Source organism: Alligator mississippiensis, chromosome 15 (genome assembly GCF_030867095.1).
Source record: "Alligator mississippiensis isolate rAllMis1 chromosome 15, rAllMis1, whole genome shotgun sequence".
Taxonomy (NCBI): Eukaryota; Metazoa; Chordata; order Crocodylia; family Alligatoridae; genus Alligator; species Alligator mississippiensis.
Window position 1 is genome coordinate 10,797,250 of NC_081838.1, and position 16,631 is coordinate 10,813,880.

The 16,631-nt window shown below is 70.4% G+C and overlaps 13 non-coding genes across 13 annotated transcripts; 6 read left to right on the forward strand and 7 right to left on the reverse strand.

Annotated features, from left to right (window-relative positions):
* Positions 1-199: 199 nt before the first annotated feature.
* TRNAD-GUC (transfer RNA aspartic acid (anticodon GUC)) lies at positions 200-271 on the forward strand. Its single transcript has one exon. It is a non-coding gene; the product is annotated as a tRNA-Asp (tRNA).
* A 777-nt stretch (positions 272-1,048) lies between these two features.
* On the reverse strand, positions 1,049-1,130 carry TRNAS-AGA (transfer RNA serine (anticodon AGA)). Its single transcript has one exon. It is a non-coding gene; the product is annotated as a tRNA-Ser (tRNA).
* A 540-nt stretch (positions 1,131-1,670) lies between these two features.
* On the forward strand, positions 1,671-1,742 carry TRNAD-GUC (transfer RNA aspartic acid (anticodon GUC)). Its single transcript has one exon. It is a non-coding gene; the product is annotated as a tRNA-Asp (tRNA).
* A 2,248-nt stretch (positions 1,743-3,990) lies between these two features.
* On the reverse strand, positions 3,991-4,072 carry TRNAA-AGC (transfer RNA alanine (anticodon AGC)). The gene has a single exon. It is a non-coding gene; the product is annotated as a tRNA-Ala (tRNA).
* Positions 4,073-5,481: 1,409 nt separating this feature from the next.
* Positions 5,482-5,563, reverse strand: TRNAS-CGA (transfer RNA serine (anticodon CGA)). Its single transcript has one exon. It is a non-coding gene; the product is annotated as a tRNA-Ser (tRNA).
* Positions 5,564-6,952: 1,389 nt separating this feature from the next.
* TRNAS-CGA (transfer RNA serine (anticodon CGA)) lies at positions 6,953-7,034 on the reverse strand. The gene has a single exon. It is a non-coding gene; the product is annotated as a tRNA-Ser (tRNA).
* Positions 7,035-9,055: 2,021 nt separating this feature from the next.
* Positions 9,056-9,127, forward strand: TRNAD-GUC (transfer RNA aspartic acid (anticodon GUC)). Its single transcript has one exon. It is a non-coding gene; the product is annotated as a tRNA-Asp (tRNA).
* A 1,399-nt stretch (positions 9,128-10,526) lies between these two features.
* TRNAD-GUC (transfer RNA aspartic acid (anticodon GUC)) lies at positions 10,527-10,598 on the forward strand. The gene has a single exon. It is a non-coding gene; the product is annotated as a tRNA-Asp (tRNA).
* A 777-nt stretch (positions 10,599-11,375) lies between these two features.
* TRNAS-AGA (transfer RNA serine (anticodon AGA)) lies at positions 11,376-11,457 on the reverse strand. Its single transcript has one exon. It is a non-coding gene; the product is annotated as a tRNA-Ser (tRNA).
* Positions 11,458-12,861: 1,404 nt separating this feature from the next.
* TRNAS-CGA (transfer RNA serine (anticodon CGA)) lies at positions 12,862-12,943 on the reverse strand. Its single transcript has one exon. It is a non-coding gene; the product is annotated as a tRNA-Ser (tRNA).
* A 2,021-nt stretch (positions 12,944-14,964) lies between these two features.
* On the forward strand, positions 14,965-15,036 carry TRNAD-GUC (transfer RNA aspartic acid (anticodon GUC)). The gene has a single exon. It is a non-coding gene; the product is annotated as a tRNA-Asp (tRNA).
* A 777-nt stretch (positions 15,037-15,813) lies between these two features.
* TRNAS-AGA (transfer RNA serine (anticodon AGA)) lies at positions 15,814-15,895 on the reverse strand. The gene has a single exon. It is a non-coding gene; the product is annotated as a tRNA-Ser (tRNA).
* Positions 15,896-16,445: 550 nt separating this feature from the next.
* Positions 16,446-16,517, forward strand: TRNAD-GUC (transfer RNA aspartic acid (anticodon GUC)). The gene has a single exon. It is a non-coding gene; the product is annotated as a tRNA-Asp (tRNA).
* Positions 16,518-16,631: the final 114 nt, after the last annotated feature.

The window sequence follows — 16,631 nt, forward strand, 5'->3', positions numbered from 1 at the left end:
CCCAGCACCCTCAGGCCGCTTGCCCGGGCACCTGCCCATCTGCTGCCCTCCCCAGCCCAGCCCAGCCCAGCCCAGCCCAGCCCAGCCCAGCCCAGCCCAAAGCAAGGGCTGCACAGCCTGCCCTGCCCAGGCCGGCAGCCCCGCCAAAGCAAGGCCAGCCCGGGGCTGGCGGGGCGGGTGTTTTCTGTCCTCTGGCCTTTCCCCGTTAGTATAGCGGTGAGTATCCCCGCCTGTCACGCGGGAGACCGGGGTTCAACTCCCCGACGGGGAGGCTCCCTTTTGCACAGCCCCCAGCTGGCTAGGGAGCCCCCTCCACGACCAAGCCTCCCGCCCGAGGCAGCGGCCTGGTTGCCGTGGCCCTGCGGAAGGTGCTGGCGGCTGCAAGGCGCCTGGAGCTGCTCCCGCGGGACCTCAGCTGGCCTCAAGGCCCAGGGCAGCCAGCATTGGCCCTTGCCGGCCCGCCGCCTGGGCCTCCGGGGCTGCTGACACAGGCCGCAGCACGCGGTGCCAAGGGGCAGGGGCCAGCTGGAGTGCCCCTGGGCCTGGGGCTCCAGGCAGGCGGGCCCCAGGAGGCAGGAAGCGCACAAGAGCCAGTGCAGTGGGGGACAATTGGCACACACTCCCTTCCTGGGCCTTGGCTTTGGCTAGTGCCGCAACCCAGGGACCGTCTCCAAATTCCCCGCCTCTCTCGCTGCTTCCCTCTCGTCCCTCGGCGAAGCCTGCACGTGGCAGCGTGGCATTTGCGCAGGGGCCGAGGCAGGCGAGGGGCCCGCGGTGCGGCGCTCCCCTGCTGGGCGCGGCCTGCCGGCTTCATCTTTCCCAAGGCCAAAAGCCCAAGCAGCGCGCGGCCTGGGGCTTGCCCGCGCACCCAGGGAGCGAGCCTTGGTGCTCTGCTTGGGCCGCCACACTCCCTGACGCCTGCTGCGGGTGTCAAAGCAGGTCAGCCCCGGGAAGGTGGAGAAGGTGCAGGGCGCCGTCCCGCGCTCCTGCCTTGCCCAGGCTCCAGCTGCAAAAGGAGCCGGCTGCCACACAAGCACGAAGCCCAGCACGTAGCTGACAGGATTCGAACCTGTGCAGGGAGACCCCAATGGATTTCTAGCCCATCGCCTTAACCTCTCGGCCACAGCTACCACCAGCAAAAGAGGCAGGCAGCCCGGCCTCCGCCCCACGCCTCTGCAATGGCACCCCGTTGCCAGGTCCTCCAGCCCTGGCTGCACAGCCTGGGCCCCAGGCCCTGGCCCTCAAAAGCCCAGAGGCAAGGCAGCCCCGGGCGGAAGCAGGGCCAGCCAGCCCCTCCACTCGAGGCCAGCCCCAGCACACGTGGCACCAAGCCCCTGTGGGGGCCCTGGACAAAGCCTGGGCCAGGCCACCTGCCTTCGGCTCACGCCCTGCAAGGCCAGCTGTTCCCCAGCGTCCTTGCCATCCTGGCCAGGGAGGCAGCCTTGCTGGGAGGCTGCCTCTGGCCACGCCAGCCACAAGAGCCCAGCACCCTCAGGCCGCTTGCCCGGGCACCTGCCCATCTGCTGCCCTCCCCAGCCCAGCCCAGCCCAGCCCAGCCCAGCCCAGCCCAAAGCAAGGGCTGCACAGCCTGCCCTGCCCAGGCCGGCAGCCCCGCCAAAGCAAGGCCAGCCCGGGGCTGGCGGGGCGGGTGTTTTCTGTCCTCTGGCCTTTCCCCGTTAGTATAGCGGTGAGTATCCCCGCCTGTCACGCGGGAGACCGGGGTTCAACTCCCCGACGGGGAGGCTCCCTTTTGCACAGCCCCCAGCTGGCTAGGGAGCCCCCTCCACGACCAAGCCTCCCGCCCGAGGCAGCGGCCTGGTTGCCGTGGCCCTGCGGAAGGTGCTGGCGGCTGCAAGGCGCCTGGAGCTGCTCCCGCGGGACCTCAGCTGGCCTCAAGGCCCAGGGCAGCCAGCATTGGCCCTTGCCGGCCCGCCGCCTGGGCCTCCGGGGCTGCTGACACAGGCCGCAGCACGCGGTGCCAAGGGGCAGGGGCCAGCTGGAGTGCCTCTGGGCCTGGGGCTCCAGGCAGGCGGGCCCCAGGAGGCAGGAAGCGCACAAGAGCCAGTGCAGTGGGGGACAATTGGCACACACTCCCTTCCTGGGCCTTGGCTTTGGCTAGTGCCGCAACCCAGGGACCGTCTCCAAATTCCCCGCCTCTCTCGCTGCTTCCCTCTCGTCCCTCGGCGAAGCCTGCACGTGGCAGCGCGGCACTTGCGCAGGGGCCGAGGCAGGCGAGGGGCCCGCGGTGCGGCGCTCCCCTGCTGGGCGCGGCCTGCCGGCTTCATCTTTCCCAAGGCCAAAAGCCCAAGCAGCGCGCGGCCTGGGGCTTGCCCGCGCACCCAGGGAGCGAGCCTTGGCGCTCTGCTTCGGCCGGCACACTCCCTAACGCCCGCTGCGGGTGTCAAAGCAGGTCAGCCCCGGGAAGGTGGAGAAGGTGCAGGGCGCCGTCCCGCGCTCCTGCCTTGCCCAGGCTCCAGGTGCGAAAGGAGCCGGCTGCCACACAAGCACGAAGCCCAGCACATAGCGGACAGAATTCGAACCTGTGCAGGGAGACCCCAATGGATTTCTAGCCCATCGCCTTAACCTCTCGGCCACAGCTACCACCAGCAAAAGAGGCAGGCAGCCCGGCCTCCGCCCCACGCCTCTGCAATGGCACCCCGTTGCCAGGTCCTCCAGCCCTGGCTGCACAGCCTGGGCCCCAGGCCCTGGCCCTCAAAAGCCCAGAGGCAAGGCAGCCCCGGGCGGAAGCAGGGCCAGCCAGCCCCTCCACTCGAGGCCAGCCCCAGCACACGTGGCACCAAGCCCCTGTGGGGGCCCTGGACAAAGCCTGGGCCAGGCCACCTGCCTTTGGCTCACGCCCTGCAAGGCCAGCTGTTCCCCAGCGTCCTTGCCATCCTGGCCAGGGAGGCAGCCTTGCTGGAAGGCTGCCTCTGGCCGCGCCAGCCACAAGAGCCCAGCACCCTCAGGCCGCTTGCCCGGGCACCTGCCCATCTGCTGCCCTCCCCAGCCCAGCCCAGCCCAGCCCAGCCCAGCCCAGCCCAAAGCAAGGGCTGCACAGCCTGCCCTGCCCAGGCCGGCAGCCCCGCCAAAGCAAGGCCAGCCCGGGGCTGGCGGGGCGGGTGTTTTCTGTCCTCTGGCCTTTCCCCGTTAGTATAGCGGTGAGTATCCCCGCCTGTCACGCGGGAGACCGGGGTTCAACTCCCTGACGGGGAGGCTCCCTTTTGCACAGCCCCCAGCTGGCTAGGGAGCCCCCTCCACGACCAAGCCTCCCGCCCGAGGCAGCGGCCTGGTTGCCGTGGCCCTGCGGAAGGTGCTGGCGGCTGCAAGGCGCCTGGAGCTGCTCCCGCGGGACCTCAGCTGGCCTCAAGGCCCAGGGCAGCCAGCATTGGCCCTTGCCGTCCCGCCGCCTGGGCCTCCGGGGCTGCTGACACAGGCCGCAGCACGCGGTGCCAAGGGGCAGGGGCCAGCTGGAGTGCCCCTGGGCCTGGGGCTCCAGGCAGGCGGGCCCCAGGAGGCAGGAAGCACACAAGAGCCAGTGCAGTGGGGGACAATTGGCACACACTCCCTTCCTGGGCCTTGGCTTTGGCTAGTGCCGCAACCCAGGGACCGTCTCCAAATTCCCCGCCTCTCTCGCTGCTTCCCTCTCGTCCCTCGGCGAAGCCTGCACGTGGCAGCGCGGCACTTGCGCAGGGGCCGAGGCAGGCGAGGGGCCCGCGGTGCGGCGCTCCCCTGCTGGGCGCGGCCTGCCGGCTTCATCTTTCCCAAGGCCAAAAGCCCAAGCAGCGCGCGGCCTGGGGCTTGCCCGCGCACCCAGGGAGCGAGCCTTGGCGCTCTGCTTCGGCCGGCACACTCCCTGACGCCTGTTGCGGGTGTCAAAGCAGGTCAGCCCCGGGAAGGTGGAGAAGGTGCAGGGCGCCGTCCCGCGCTCCTGCCTTGCCCAGGCTCCAGCTGCAAAAGGAGCCGGCTGCCACACAAGCACGAAGCCCAGCACGTAGCTGACAGGATTCGAACCTGTACAGCGAGACCCCAATGGATTGCTAGCCCATCGCCTTAACCTCTCGGCCACAGCTACCACCAGCAAAAGAGGCAGGCAGCCCGGCCTCCGCCCCACGCCTCTGCAATGGCACCCCGTTGCCAGGTCCTCCAGCCCTGGCTGCACAGCCTGGGCCCCAGGCCCTGGCCCTCAAAAGCCCAGAGGCAAGGCAGCCCCGGGCGGAAGCAGGGCCAGCCAGCCCCTCCACTCGAGGCCAGCCCCAGCACACGTGGCACCAAGCCCCTGTGGGGGCCCTGGACAAAGCCTGGGTCAGGCCACCTGCCTTCGGCTCACGCCCTGCAAGGCCAGCTGTTCCCCAGCGTCCTTGCCATCCTGGCCAGGGAGGCAGCCTTGCTGGGAGGCTGCCTCTGGCCACGCCAGCCACAAGAGCCCAGCACCCTCAGGCCGCTTGCCCGGGCACCTGCCCATCTGCTGCCCTCCCCAGCCCAGCCCAGCCCAGCCCAGCCCAGCCCAGCCCAGCCCAGCCCAGCCCAGCCCAAAGCAAGGGCTGCACAGCCTGCCCTGCCCAGGCCGGCAGCCCCGCCAAAGCAAGGCCAGCCCGGGGCTGGCGGGGCGGGTGGTTTCTGTCCTGCGGCCTTTCCCCGTTAGTATAGCGGTGAGTATCCCTGCCTGTCACGCGGGAGACCGGGGTTCAACTCCCCGACGGGGAGGCTCCCTTTTGCACAGCCCCCAGCTGGCTAGGGAGCCCCCTCCACGACCAAGCCTCCCGCCCGAGGCAGCGGCCTGGTTGCCGTGGCCCTGCGGAAGGTGCTGGCGGCTGCAAGGCGCCTGGAGCTGCTCCTGCGGGACCTCAGCTGGCCTCAAGGCCCAGGGCAGCCAGCATTGGCCCTTGCCGGCCCGCCGCCTGGGCCTCCGGGGCTGCTGACACAGGCCGCAGCACGCGGTGCCAAGGGGCAGGGGCCAGCTGGAGTGCCCCTGGGCCTGGGGCTCCAGGCAGGCGGGCCCCAGGAGGCAGGAAGCGCACAAGAGCCAGTGCAGTGGGGGACAATTGGCACACACTCCCTTCCTGGGCCTTGGCTTTGGCTAGTGCCGCAACCCAGGGACCGTCTCCAAATTCCCCGCCTCTCTCGCTGCTTCCCTCTCGTCCCTTTGCGAAGCCTGCACGTGGCAGCGCGGCACTTGCGCAGGGGCCGAGGCAGGCGAGGGGCCCGCGGTGCGGCGCTCCCCTGCTGGGCGCGGCCTGCCGGCTTCATCTTTCCCAAGGCCAAAAGCCCAAGCAGCGCGCAGCCTGGGGCTTGCCCGCGCACCCAGGGAGCGAGCCTTGGCGCTCTGCTTGGGCCGGCACACTCCCTGACGCCTGCTGCGGGTGTCAAAGCAGGTCAGCCCCGGGAAGGTGGAGAAGGTGCAGGGCGCCGTCCCGCGCTCCTGCCTTGCCCAGGCTCCAGCTGCAAAAGGAGCCGGCTGCCACACAAGCACGAAGCCCAGCACGTAGCTGAGAGGATTCGAACCTGTGCAGGGAGACCCCAATGGATTTCGAGCCCATCGCCTTAACCTCTCGGCCACAGCTACCACCAGCAAAAGAGGCAGGCAGCCCGGCCTCCGCCCCTCGCCTCTGCAATGGCACCCCGTTGCCAGGTCCTCCAGCCCTGGCTGCACAGCCTGGGCCCCAGGCCCTGGCCCTCAAAAGCCCAGAGGCAAGGCAGCCCCGGGCGGAAGCAGGGCCAGCCAGCCCCTCCACTCGAGGCCAGCCCCAGCACACGTGGCACCAAGCCCCTGTGGGGGCCCTGGACAAAGCCTGGGCCAGGCCACCTGCCTTCGGCTCACGCCCTGCAAGGCCAGCTGTTCCCCAGCGTCCTTGCCATCCTGGCCAGGGAGGCAGCCTTGCTGGAAGGCTGCCTCTGGCCGCGCCAGCCACAAGAGCCCAGCACCCTCAGGCCGCTTGCCCGGGCACCTGCCCATCTGCTGCCCTCCCCAGCCCAGCCCAGCCCAGCCCAGCCCAGCCCAGCCCAAAGCAAGGGCTGCACAGCCTGCCCTGCCCAGGCCGGCAGCCCCGCCAAAGCAAGGCCAGCCCGGGGCTGGCGGGGCGGGTGGTTTCTATCCTGCGTCCTTTCCCCGTTAGTATAGCGGTGAGTATCCCCGCCTGTCACGCGGGAGACTGGGGTTCAACTCCCCGACGGGGAGGCTCCCTTTTGCACAGCCCCCAGCTGGCTAGGGAGCCCCCTCCACGACCAAGCCTCCCGCCCGAGGCAGCGGCCTGGTTGCCGTGGCCCTGCGGAAGGTGCTGGCGGCTGCAAGGCGCCTGGAGCTGCTCCCGCGGGACCTCAGCTGGCCTCAAGGCCCAGGGCAGCCAGCATTGGCCCTTGCCGGCCCGCCGCCTGGGCCTCCGGGGCTGCTGACACAGGCCGCAGCACGCGGTGCCAAGGGGCAGGGGCCAGCTGGAGTGCCCCTGGGCCTGGGGCTCCAGGCAGGCGGGCCCCAGGAGGCAGGAAGCGCACAAGAGCCAGTGCAGTGGGGGACAATTGGCACACACTCCCTTCCTGGGCCTTGGCTTTGGCTAGTGCCGCAACCCAGGGACCGTCTCCAAATTCCCCGCCTCTCTCGCTGCTTCCCTCTCGTCCCTCGGCGAAGCCTGCACGTGGCAGCGCGGCACTTGCGCAGGGGCCGAGGCAGGCGAGGGGCCCGCGGTGCGGCGCTCCCCTGCTGGGCGCGGCCTGCCGGCTTCATCTTTCCCAAGGCCAAAAGCCCAAGCAGCGCGCGGCCTGGGGCTTGCCCGCGCACCCAGGGAGCGAGCCTTGGCGCTCTGCTTGGGCCGGCACACTCCCTGACGCCTGCTGCGGGTGTCAAAGCAGGTCAGCCCCGGGAAGGTGGAGAAGGTGCAGGGCGCCGTCCCGCGCTCCTGCCTTGCCCAGGCTCCAGCTGCAAAAGGAGCCGGCTGCCACACAAGCACGAAGCCCAGCACGTAGCTGACAGGATTCGAACCTGTGCAGGGAGACCCCAATGGATTTCGAGCCCATCGCCTTAACCTCTCGGCCACAGCTACCACCAGCAAAAGAGGCAGGCAGCCCGGCCTCCGCCCCACGCCTCTGCAATGGCACCCCGTTGCCAGGTCCTCCAGCCCTGGCTGCACAGCCTGGGCCCCAGGCCCTGGCCCTCAAAAGCCCAGAGGCAAGGCAGCCCCGGGCGGAAGCAGGGCCAGCCAGCCCCTCCACTCGAGGCCAGCCCCAGCACACGTGGCACCAAGCCCCTGTGGGGGCCCTGGACAAAGCCTGGGCCAGGCCACCTGCCTTCGGCTCACGCCCTGCAAGGCCAGCTGTTCCCCAGCGTCCTTGCCATCCTGGCCAGGGAGGCAGCCTTGCTGGGAGGCTGCCTCTGGCCACGCCAGCCACAAGAGCCCAGCACCCTCAGGCCGCTTGCCCGGGCACCTGCCCATCTGCTGCCCTCCCCAGCCCAGCCCAGCCCAGCCCAGCCCAGCCCAGCCCAGCCCAAAGCAAGGGCTGCACAGCCTGCCCTGCCCAGGCCGGCAGCCCCGCCAAAGCAAGGCCAGCCCGGGGCTGGCGGGGCGGGTGTTTTCTGTCCTCTGGCCTTTCCCCGTTAGTATAGCGGTGAGTATCCCCGCCTGTCACGCGGGAGACCGGGGTTCAACTCCCTGACGGGGAGGCTCCCTTTTGCACAGCCCCCAGCTGGCTAGGGAGCCCCCTCCACGACCAAGCCTCCCGCCCGAGGCAGCGGCCTGGTTGCCGTGGCCCTGCGGAAGGTGCTGGCGGCTGCAAGGCGCCTGGAGCTGCTCCCGCGGGACCTCAGCTGGCCTCAAGGCCCAGGGCAGCCAGCATTGGCCCTTGCCGGCCCGCCGCCTGGGCCTCCGGGGCTGCTGACACAGGCCGCAGCACGCGGTGCCAAGGGGCAGGGGCCAGCTGGAGTGCCTCTGGGCCTGGGGCTCCAGGCAGGCGGGCCCCAGGAGGCAGGAAGCGCACAAGAGCCAGTGCAGTGGGGGACAATTGGCACACACTCCCTTCCTGGGCCTTGGCTTTGGCTAGTGCCGCAACCCAGGGACCGTCTCCAAATTCCCCGCCTCTCTCGCTGCTTCCCTCTCGTCCCTCGGCGAAGCCTGCACGTGGCAGCGCGGCACTTGCGCAGGGGCCGAGGCAGGCGAGGGGCCCGCGGTGCGGCGCTCCCCTGCTGGGCGCGGCCTGCCGGCTTCATCTTTCCCAAGGCCAAAAGCCCAAGCAGCGCGCGGCCTGGGGCTTGCCCGCGCACCCAGGGAGCGAGCCTTGGCGCTCTGCTTCGGCCGGCACACTCCCTAACGCCTGCTGCGGGTGTCAAAGCAGGTCAGCCCCGGGAAGGTGGAGAAGGTGCAGGGCGCCGTCCCGCGCTCCTGCCTTGCCCAGGCTCCAGGTGCGAAAGGAGCCGGCTGCCACACAAGCACGAAGCCCAGCACATAGCGGACAGAATTCGAACCTGTGCAGGGAGACCCCAATGGATTTCTAGCCCATCGCCTTAACCTCTCGGCCACAGCTACCACCAGCAAAAGAGGCAGGCAGCCCGGCCTCCGCCCCACGCCTCTGCAATGGCACCCCGTTGCCAGGTCCTCCAGCCCTGGCTGCACAGCCTGGGCCCCAGGCCCTGGCCCTCAAAAGCCCAGAGGCAAGGCAGCCCCGGGCGGAAGCAGGGCCAGCCAGCCCCTCCACTCGAGGCCAGCCCCAGCACACGTGGCACCAAGCCCCTGTGGGGGCCCTGGACAAAGCCTGGGCCAGGCCACCTGCCTTTGGCTCACGCCCTGCAAGGCCAGCTGTTCCCCAGCGTCCTTGCCATCCTGGCCAGGGAGGCAGCCTTGCTGGAAGGCTGCCTCTGGCTGCGCCAGCCACAAGAGCCCAGCACCCTCAGGCCGCTTGCCCGGGCACCTGCCCATCTGCTGCCCTCCCCAGCCCAGCCCAGCCCAGCCCAGCCCAGCCCAGCCCAGCCCAAAGCAAGGGCTGCACAGCCTGCCCTGCCCAGGCCGGCAGCCCCGCCAAAGCAAGGCCAGCCCGGGGCTGGCGGGGCGGGTGTTTTCTGTCCTCTGGCCTTTCCCCGTTAGTATAGCGGTGAGTATCCCCGCCTGTCACGCGGGAGACCGGGGTTCAACTCCCCGACGGGGAGGCTCCCTTTTGCACAGCCCCCAGCTGGCTAGGGAGCCCCCTCCACGACCAAGCCTCCCGCCCGAGGCAGCGGCCTGGTTGCCGTGGCCCTGCGGAAGGTGCTGGCGGCTGCAAGGCGCCTGGAGCTGCTCCCACGGGACCTCAGCTGGCCTCAAGGCCCAGGGCAGCCAGCATTGGCCCTTGCCGGCCCGCCGCCTGGGCCTCCGGGGCTGCTGACACAGGCCGCAGCACGCGGTGCCAAGGGGCAGGGGCCAGCTGGAGTGCCTCTGGGCCTGGGGCTCCAGGCAGGCGGGCCCCAGGAGGCAGGAAGCGCACAAGAGCCAGTGCAGTGGGGGACAATTGGCACACACTCCCTTCCTGGGCCTTGGCTTTGGCTAGTGCCGCAACCCAGGGACCGTCTCCAAATTCCCCGCCTCTCTCGCTGCTTCCCTCTCGTCCCTCGGCGAAGCCTGCACGTGGCAGCGCGGCACTTGCGCAGGGGCCGAGGCAGGCGAGGGGCCCGCGGTGCGGCGCTCCCCTGCTGGGCGCGGCCTGCCGGCTTCATCTTTCCCAAGGCCAAAAGCCCAAGCAGCGCGCGGCCTGGGGCTTGCCCGCGCACCCAGGGAGCGAGCCTTGGCGCTCTGCTTCGGCCGGCACACTCCCTAACGCCTGCTGCGGGTGTCAAAGCAGGTCAGCCCCGGGAAGGTGGAGAAGGTGCAGGGCGCCGTCTCGCGCTCCTGCCTTGCCCAGGCTCCAGGTGCGAAAGGAGCCGGCTGCCACACAAGCACGAAGCCCAGCACATAGCGGACAGAATTCGAACCTGTGCAGGGAGACCCCAATGGATTTCTAGCCCATCGCCTTAACCTCTCGGCCACAGCTACCACCAGCAAAAGAGGCAGGCAGCCCGGCCTCCGCCCCACGCCTCTGCAATGGCACCCCGTTGCCAGGTCCTCCAGCCCTGGCTGCACAGCCTGGGCCCCAGGCCCTGGCCCTCAAAAGCCCAGAGGCAAGGCAGCCCCGGGCGGAAGCAGGGCCAGCCAGCCCCTCCACTCGAGGCCAGCCCCAGCACACGTGGCACCAAGCCCCTGTGGGGGCCCTGGACAAAGCCTGGGCCAGGCCACCTGCCTTTGGCTCACGCCCTGCAAGGCCAGCTGTTCCCCAGCGTCCTTGCCATCCTGGCCAGGGAGGCAGCCTTGCTGGAAGGCTGCCTCTGGCCGCGCCAGCCACAAGAGCCCAGCACCCTCAGGCCGCTTGCCCGGGCACCTGCCCATCTGCTGCCCTCCCCAGCCCAGCCCAGCCCAGCCCAGCCCAGCCCAGCCCAAAGCAAGGGCTGCACAGCCTGCCCTGCCCAGGCCGGCAGCCCCGCCAAAGCAAGGCCAGCCCGGGGCTGGCGGGGCGGGTGTTTTCTGTCCTCTGGCCTTTCCCCGTTAGTATAGCGGTGAGTATCCCCGCCTGTCACGCGGGAGACCGGGGTTCAACTCCCCGACGGGGAGGCTCCCTTTTGCACAGCCCCCAGCTGGCTAGGGAGCCCCCTCCACGACCAAGCCTCCCGCCCGAGGCAGCGGCCTGGTTGCCGTGGCCCTGCGGAAGGTGCTGGCGGCTGCAAGGCGCCTGGAGCTGCTCCCGCGGGACCTCAGCTGGCCTCAAGGCCCAGGGCAGCCAGCATTGGCCCTTGCCGGCCCGCCGCCTGGGCCTCCGGGGCTGCTGACACAGGCCGCAGCACGCGGTGCCAAGGGGCAGGGGCCAGCTGGAGTGCCCCTGGGCCTGGGGCTCCAGGCAGGCGGGCCCCAGGAGGCAGGAAGCGCACAAGAGCCAGTGCAGTGGGGGACAATTGGCACACACTCCCTTCCTGGGCCTTGGCTTTGGCTAGTGCCGCAACCCAGGGACCGTCTCCAAATTCCCCGCCTCTCTCGCTGCTTCCCTCTCGTCCCTCGGCGAAGCCTGCACGTGGCAGCGCGGCACTTGCGCAGGGGCCGAGGCAGGCGAGGGGCCCGCGGTGCGGCGCTCCCCTGCTGGGCGCGGCCTGCCGGCTTCATCTTTCCCAAGGCCAAAAGCCCAAGCAGCGCGCGGCCTGGGGCTTGCCCGCGCACCCAGGGAGCGAGCCTTGGCGCTCTGCTTGGGCCGGCACACTCCCTGACGCCTGTTGCGGGTGTCAAAGCAGGTCAGCCCCGGGAAGGTGGAGAAGGTGCAGGGCGCCGTCCCGCGCTCCTGCCTTGCCCAGGCTCCAGCTGCAAAAGGAGCCGGCTGCCACACAAGCACGAAGCCCAGCACGTAGCTGACAGGATTCGAACCTGTACAGCGAGACCCCAATGGATTTCTAGCCCATCGCCTTAACCTCTCGGCCACAGCTACCACCAGCAAAAGAGGCAGGCAGCCCGGCCTCCGCCCCACGCCTCTGCAATGGCACCCCGTTGCCAGGTCCTCCAGCCCTGGCTGCACAGCCTGGGCCCCAGGCCCTGGCCCTCAAAAGCCCAGAGGCAAGGCAGCCCCGGGCGGAAGCAGGGCCAGCCAGCCCCTCCACTCGAGGCCAGCCCCAGCACACGTGGCACCAAGCCCCTGTGGGGGCCCTGGACAAAGCCTGGGTCAGGCCACCTGCCTTCGGCTCACGCCCTGCAAGGCCAGCTGTTCCCCAGCGTCCTTGCCATCCTGGCCAGGGAGGCAGCCTTGCTGGGAGGCTGCCTCTGGCCACGCCAGCCACAAGAGCCCAGCACCCTCAGGCCGCTTGCCCGGGCACCTGCCCATCTGCTGCCCTCCCCAGCCCAGCCCAGCCCAGCCCAGCCCAGCCCAGCCCAGCCCAGCCCAGCCCAAAGCAAGGGCTGCACAGCCTGCCCTGCCCAGGCCGGCAGCCCCGCCAAAGCAAGGCCAGCCCGGGGCTGGCGGGGCGGGTGGTTTCTGTCCTGCGGCCTTTCCCCGTTAGTATAGCGGTGAGTATCCCTGCCTGTCACGCGGGAGACCGGGGTTCAACTCCCCGACGGGGAGGCTCCCTTTTGCACAGCCCCCAGCTGGCTAGGGAGCCCCCTCCACGACCAAGCCTCCCGCCCGAGGCAGCGGCCTGGTTGCCGTGGCCCTGCGGAAGGTGCTGGCGGCTGCAAGGCGCCTGGAGCTGCTCCTGCGGGACCTCAGCTGGCCTCAAGGCCCAGGGCAGCCAGCATTGGCCCTTGCCGGCCCGCCGCCTGGGCCTCCGGGGCTGCTGACACAGGCCGCAGCACGCGGTGCCAAGGGGCAGGGGCCAGCTGGAGTGCCCCTGGGCCTGGGGCTCCAGGCAGGCGGGCCCCAGGAGGCAGGAAGCGCACAAGAGCCAGTGCAGTGGGGGACAATTGGCACACACTCCCTTCCTGGGCCTTGGCTTTGGCTAGTGCCGCAACCCAGGGACCGTCTCCAAATTCCCCGCCTCTCTCGCTGCTTCCCTCTCGTCCCTCGGCGAAGCCTGCACGTGGCAGCGCGGCACTTGCGCAGGGGCCGAGGCAGGCGAGGGGCCCGCGGTGCGGCGCTCCCCTGCTGGGCGCGGCCTGCCGGCTTCATCTTTCCCAAGGCCAAAAGCCCAAGCAGCGCGCAGCCTGGGGCTTGCCCGCGCACCCAGGGAGCGAGCCTTGGCGCTCTGCTTGGGCCGGCACACTCCCTGACGCCTGCTGCGGGTGTCAAAGCAGGTCAGCCCCGGGAAGGTGGAGAAGGTGCAGGGCGCCGTCCCGCGCTCCTGCCTTGCCCAGGCTCCAGCTGCAAAAGGAGCCGGCTGCCACACAAGCACGAAGCCCAGCACGTAGCTGAGAGGATTCGAACCTGTGCAGGGAGACCCCAATGGATTTCGAGCCCATCGCCTTAACCTCTCGGCCACAGCTACCACCAGCAAAAGAGGCAGGCAGCCCGGCCTCCGCCCCTCGCCTCTGCAATGGCACCCCGTTGCCAGGTCCTCCAGCCCTGGCTGCACAGCCTGGGCCCCAGGCCCTGGCCCTCAAAAGCCCAGAGGCAAGGCAGCCCCGGGCGGAAGCAGGGCCAGCCAGCCCCTCCACTCGAGGCCAGCCCCAGCACACGTGGCACCAAGCCCCTGTGGGGGCCCTGGACAAAGCCTGGGCCAGGCCACCTGCCTTCGGCTCACGCCCTGCAAGGCCAGCTGTTCCCCAGCGTCCTTGCCATCCTGGCCAGGGAGGCAGCCTTGCTGGAAGGCTGCCTCTGGCCGCGCCAGCCACAAGAGCCCAGCACCCTCAGGCCGCTTGCCCGGGCACCTGCCCATCTGCTGCCCTCCCCAGCCCAGCCCAGCCCAGCCCAGCCCAGCCCAGCCCAGCCCAGCCCAAAGCAAGGGCTGCACAGCCTGCCCTGCCCAGGCCGGCAGCCCCGCCAAAGCAAGGCCAGCCCGGGGCTGGCGGGGCGGGTGTTTTCTGTCCTCTGGCCTTTCCCCGTTAGTATAGCGGTGAGTATCCCCGCCTGTCACGCGGGAGACCGGGGTTCAACTCCCCAACGGGGAGGCTCCCTTTTGCACAGCCCCCAGCTGGCTAGGGAGCCCCCTCCACGACCAAGCCTCCCGCCCGAGGCAGCGGCCTGGTTGCCGTGGCCCTGCGGAAGGTGCTGGCGGCTGCAAGGCGCCTGGAGCTGCTCCCGCGGGACCTCAGCTGGCCTCAAGGCCCAGGGCAGCCAGCATTGGCCCTTGCCGGCCCGCCGCCTGGGCCTCCGGGGCTGCTGACACAGGCCGCAGCACGCGGTGCCAAGGGGCAGGGGCCAGCTGGAGTGCCTCTGGGCCTGGGGCTCCAGGCAGGCGGGCCCCAGGAGGCAGGAAGCGCACAAGAGCCAGTGCAGTGGGGGACAATTGGCACACACTCCCTTCCTGGGCCTTGGCTTTGGCTAGTGCCGCAACCCAGGGACCGTCTCCAAATTCCCCGCCTCTCTCGCTGCTTCCCTCTCGTCCCTCGGCGAAGCCTGCACGTGGCAGCGCGGCACTTGCGCAGGGGCCGAGGCAGGCGAGGGGCCCGCGGTGCGGCGCTCCCCTGCTGGGCGCGGCCTGCCGGCTTCATCTTTCCCAAGGCCAAAAGCCCAAGCAGCGCGCGGCCTGGGGCTTGCCCGCGCACCCAGGGAGCGAGCCTTGGCGCTCTGCTTCGGCCGGCACACTCCCTAACGCCTGCTGCGGGTGTCAAAGCAGGTCAGCCCCGGGAAGGTGGAGAAGGTGCAGGGCGCCGTCCCGCGCTCCTGCCTTGCCCAGGCTCCAGGTGCAAAAGGAGCCGGCTGCCACACAAGCACGAAGCCCAGCACATAGCGGACAGAATTCGAACCTGTGCAGGGAGACCCCAATGGATTTCTAGCCCATCGCCTTAACCTCTCGGCCACAGCTACCACCAGCAAAAGAGGCAGGCAGCCCGGCCTCCGCCCCACGCCTCTGCAATGGCACCCCGTTGCCAGGTCCTCCAGCCCTGGCTGCACAGCCTGGGCCCCAGGCCCTGGCCCTCAAAAGCCCAGAGGCAAGGCAGCCCCGGGCGGAAGCAGGGCCAGCCAGCCCCTCCACTCGAGGCCAGCCCCAGCACACGTGGCACCAAGCCCCTGTGGGGGCCCTGGACAAAGCCTGGGCCAGGCCACCTGCCTTTGGCTCACGCCCTGCAAGGCCAGCTGTTCCCCAGCGTCCTTGCCATCCTGGCCAGGGAGGCAGCCTTGCTGGAAGGCTGCCTCTGGCCGCGCCAGCCACAAGAGCCCAGCACCCTCAGGCCGCTTGCCCGGGCACCTGCCCATCTGCTGCCCTCCCCAGCCCAGCCCAGCCCAGCCCAGCCCAGCCCAGCCCAAAGCAAGGGCTGCACAGCCTGCCCTGCCCAGGCCGGCAGCCCCGCCAAAGCAAGGCCAGCCCGGGGCTGGCGGGGCGGGTGTTTTCTGTCCTCTGGCCTTTCCCCGTTAGTATAGCGGTGAGTATCCCCGCCTGTCACGCGGGAGACCGGGGTTCAACTCCCCGACGGGGAGGCTCCCTTTTGCACAGCCCCCAGCTGGCTAGGGAGCCCCCTCCACGACCAAGCCTCCCGCCCGAGGCAGCGGCCTGGTTGCCGTGGCCCTGCGGAAGGTGCTGGCGGCTGCAAGGCGCCTGGAGCTGCTCCCGCGGGACCTCAGCTGGCCTCAAGGCCCAGGGCAGCCAGCATTGGCCCTTGCCGGCCCGCCGCCTGGGCCTCCGGGGCTGCTGACACAGGCCGCAGCACGCGGTGCCAAGGGGCAGGGGCCAGCTGGAGTGCCCCTGGGCCTGGGGCTCCAGGCAGGCGGGCCCCAGGAGGCAGGAAGCGCACAAGAGCCAGTGCAGTGGGGGACAATTGGCACACACTCCCTTCCTGGGCCTTGGCTTTGGCTAGTGCCGCAACCCAGGGACCGTCTCCAAATTCCCCGCCTCTCTCGCTGCTTCCCTCTCGTCCCTCGGCGAAGCCTGCACGTGGCAGCGCGGCACTTGCGCAGGGGCCGAGGCAGGCGAGGGGCCCGCGGTGCGGCGCTCCCCTGCTGGGCGCGGCCTGCCGGCTTCATCTTTCCCAAGGCCAAAAGCCCAAGCAGAGCGCGGCCTGGGGCTTGCCCGCGCACCCAGGGAGCGAGCCTTGGCGCTCTGCTTGGGCCGGCACACTCCCTGACGCCTGTTGCGGGTGTCAAAGCAGGTCAGCCCCGGGAAGGTGGAGAAGGTGCAGGGCGCCGTCCCGCGCTCCTGCCTTGCCCAGGCTCCAGCTGCAAAAGGAGCCGGCTGCCACACAAGCACGAAGCCCAGCACGTAGCTGACAGGATTCGAACCTGTGCAGCGAGACCCCAATGGATTTCTAGCCCATCGCCTTAACCTCTCGGCCACAGCTACCACCAGCAAAAGAGGCAGGCAGCCCGGCCTCCGCCCCACGCCTCTGCAATGGCACCCCGTTGCCAGGTCCTCCAGCCCTGGCTGCACAGCCTGGGCCCCAGGCCCTGGCCCTCAAAAGCCCAGAGGCAAGGCAGCCCCGGGCGGAAGCAGGGCCAGCCAGCCCCTCCACTCGAGGCCAGCCCCAGCACACGTGGCACCAAGCCCCTGTGGGGGCCCTGGACAAAGCCTGGGCCAGGCCACCTGCCTTCGGCTCACGCCCTGCAAGGCCAGCTGTTCCCCAGCGTCCTTGCCATCCTGGCCAGGGAGGCAGCCTTGCTGGGAGGCTGCCTCTGGCCACGCCAGCCACAAGAGCCCAGCACCCTCAGGCCGCTTGCCCGGGCACCTGCCCATCTGCTGCCCTCCCCAGCCCAGCCCAGCCCAGCCCAGCCCAGCCCAGCCCAGCCCAGCCCAAAGCAAGGGCTGCACAGCCTGCCCTGCCCAGGCCGGCAGCCCCGCCAAAGCAAGGCCAGCCCGGGGCTGGCGGGGCGGGTGTTTTCTGTCCTCTGGCCTTTCCCCGTTAGTATAGCGGTGAGTATCCCCGCCTGTCACGCGGGAGACCGGGGTTCAACTCCCCGACGGGGAGGCTCCCTTTTGCACAGCCCCCAGCTGGCTAGGGAGCCCCCTCCACGACCAAGCCTCCCGCCCGAGGCAGCGGCCTGGTTGCCGTGGCCCTGCGGAAGGTGCTGGCGGCTGCAAG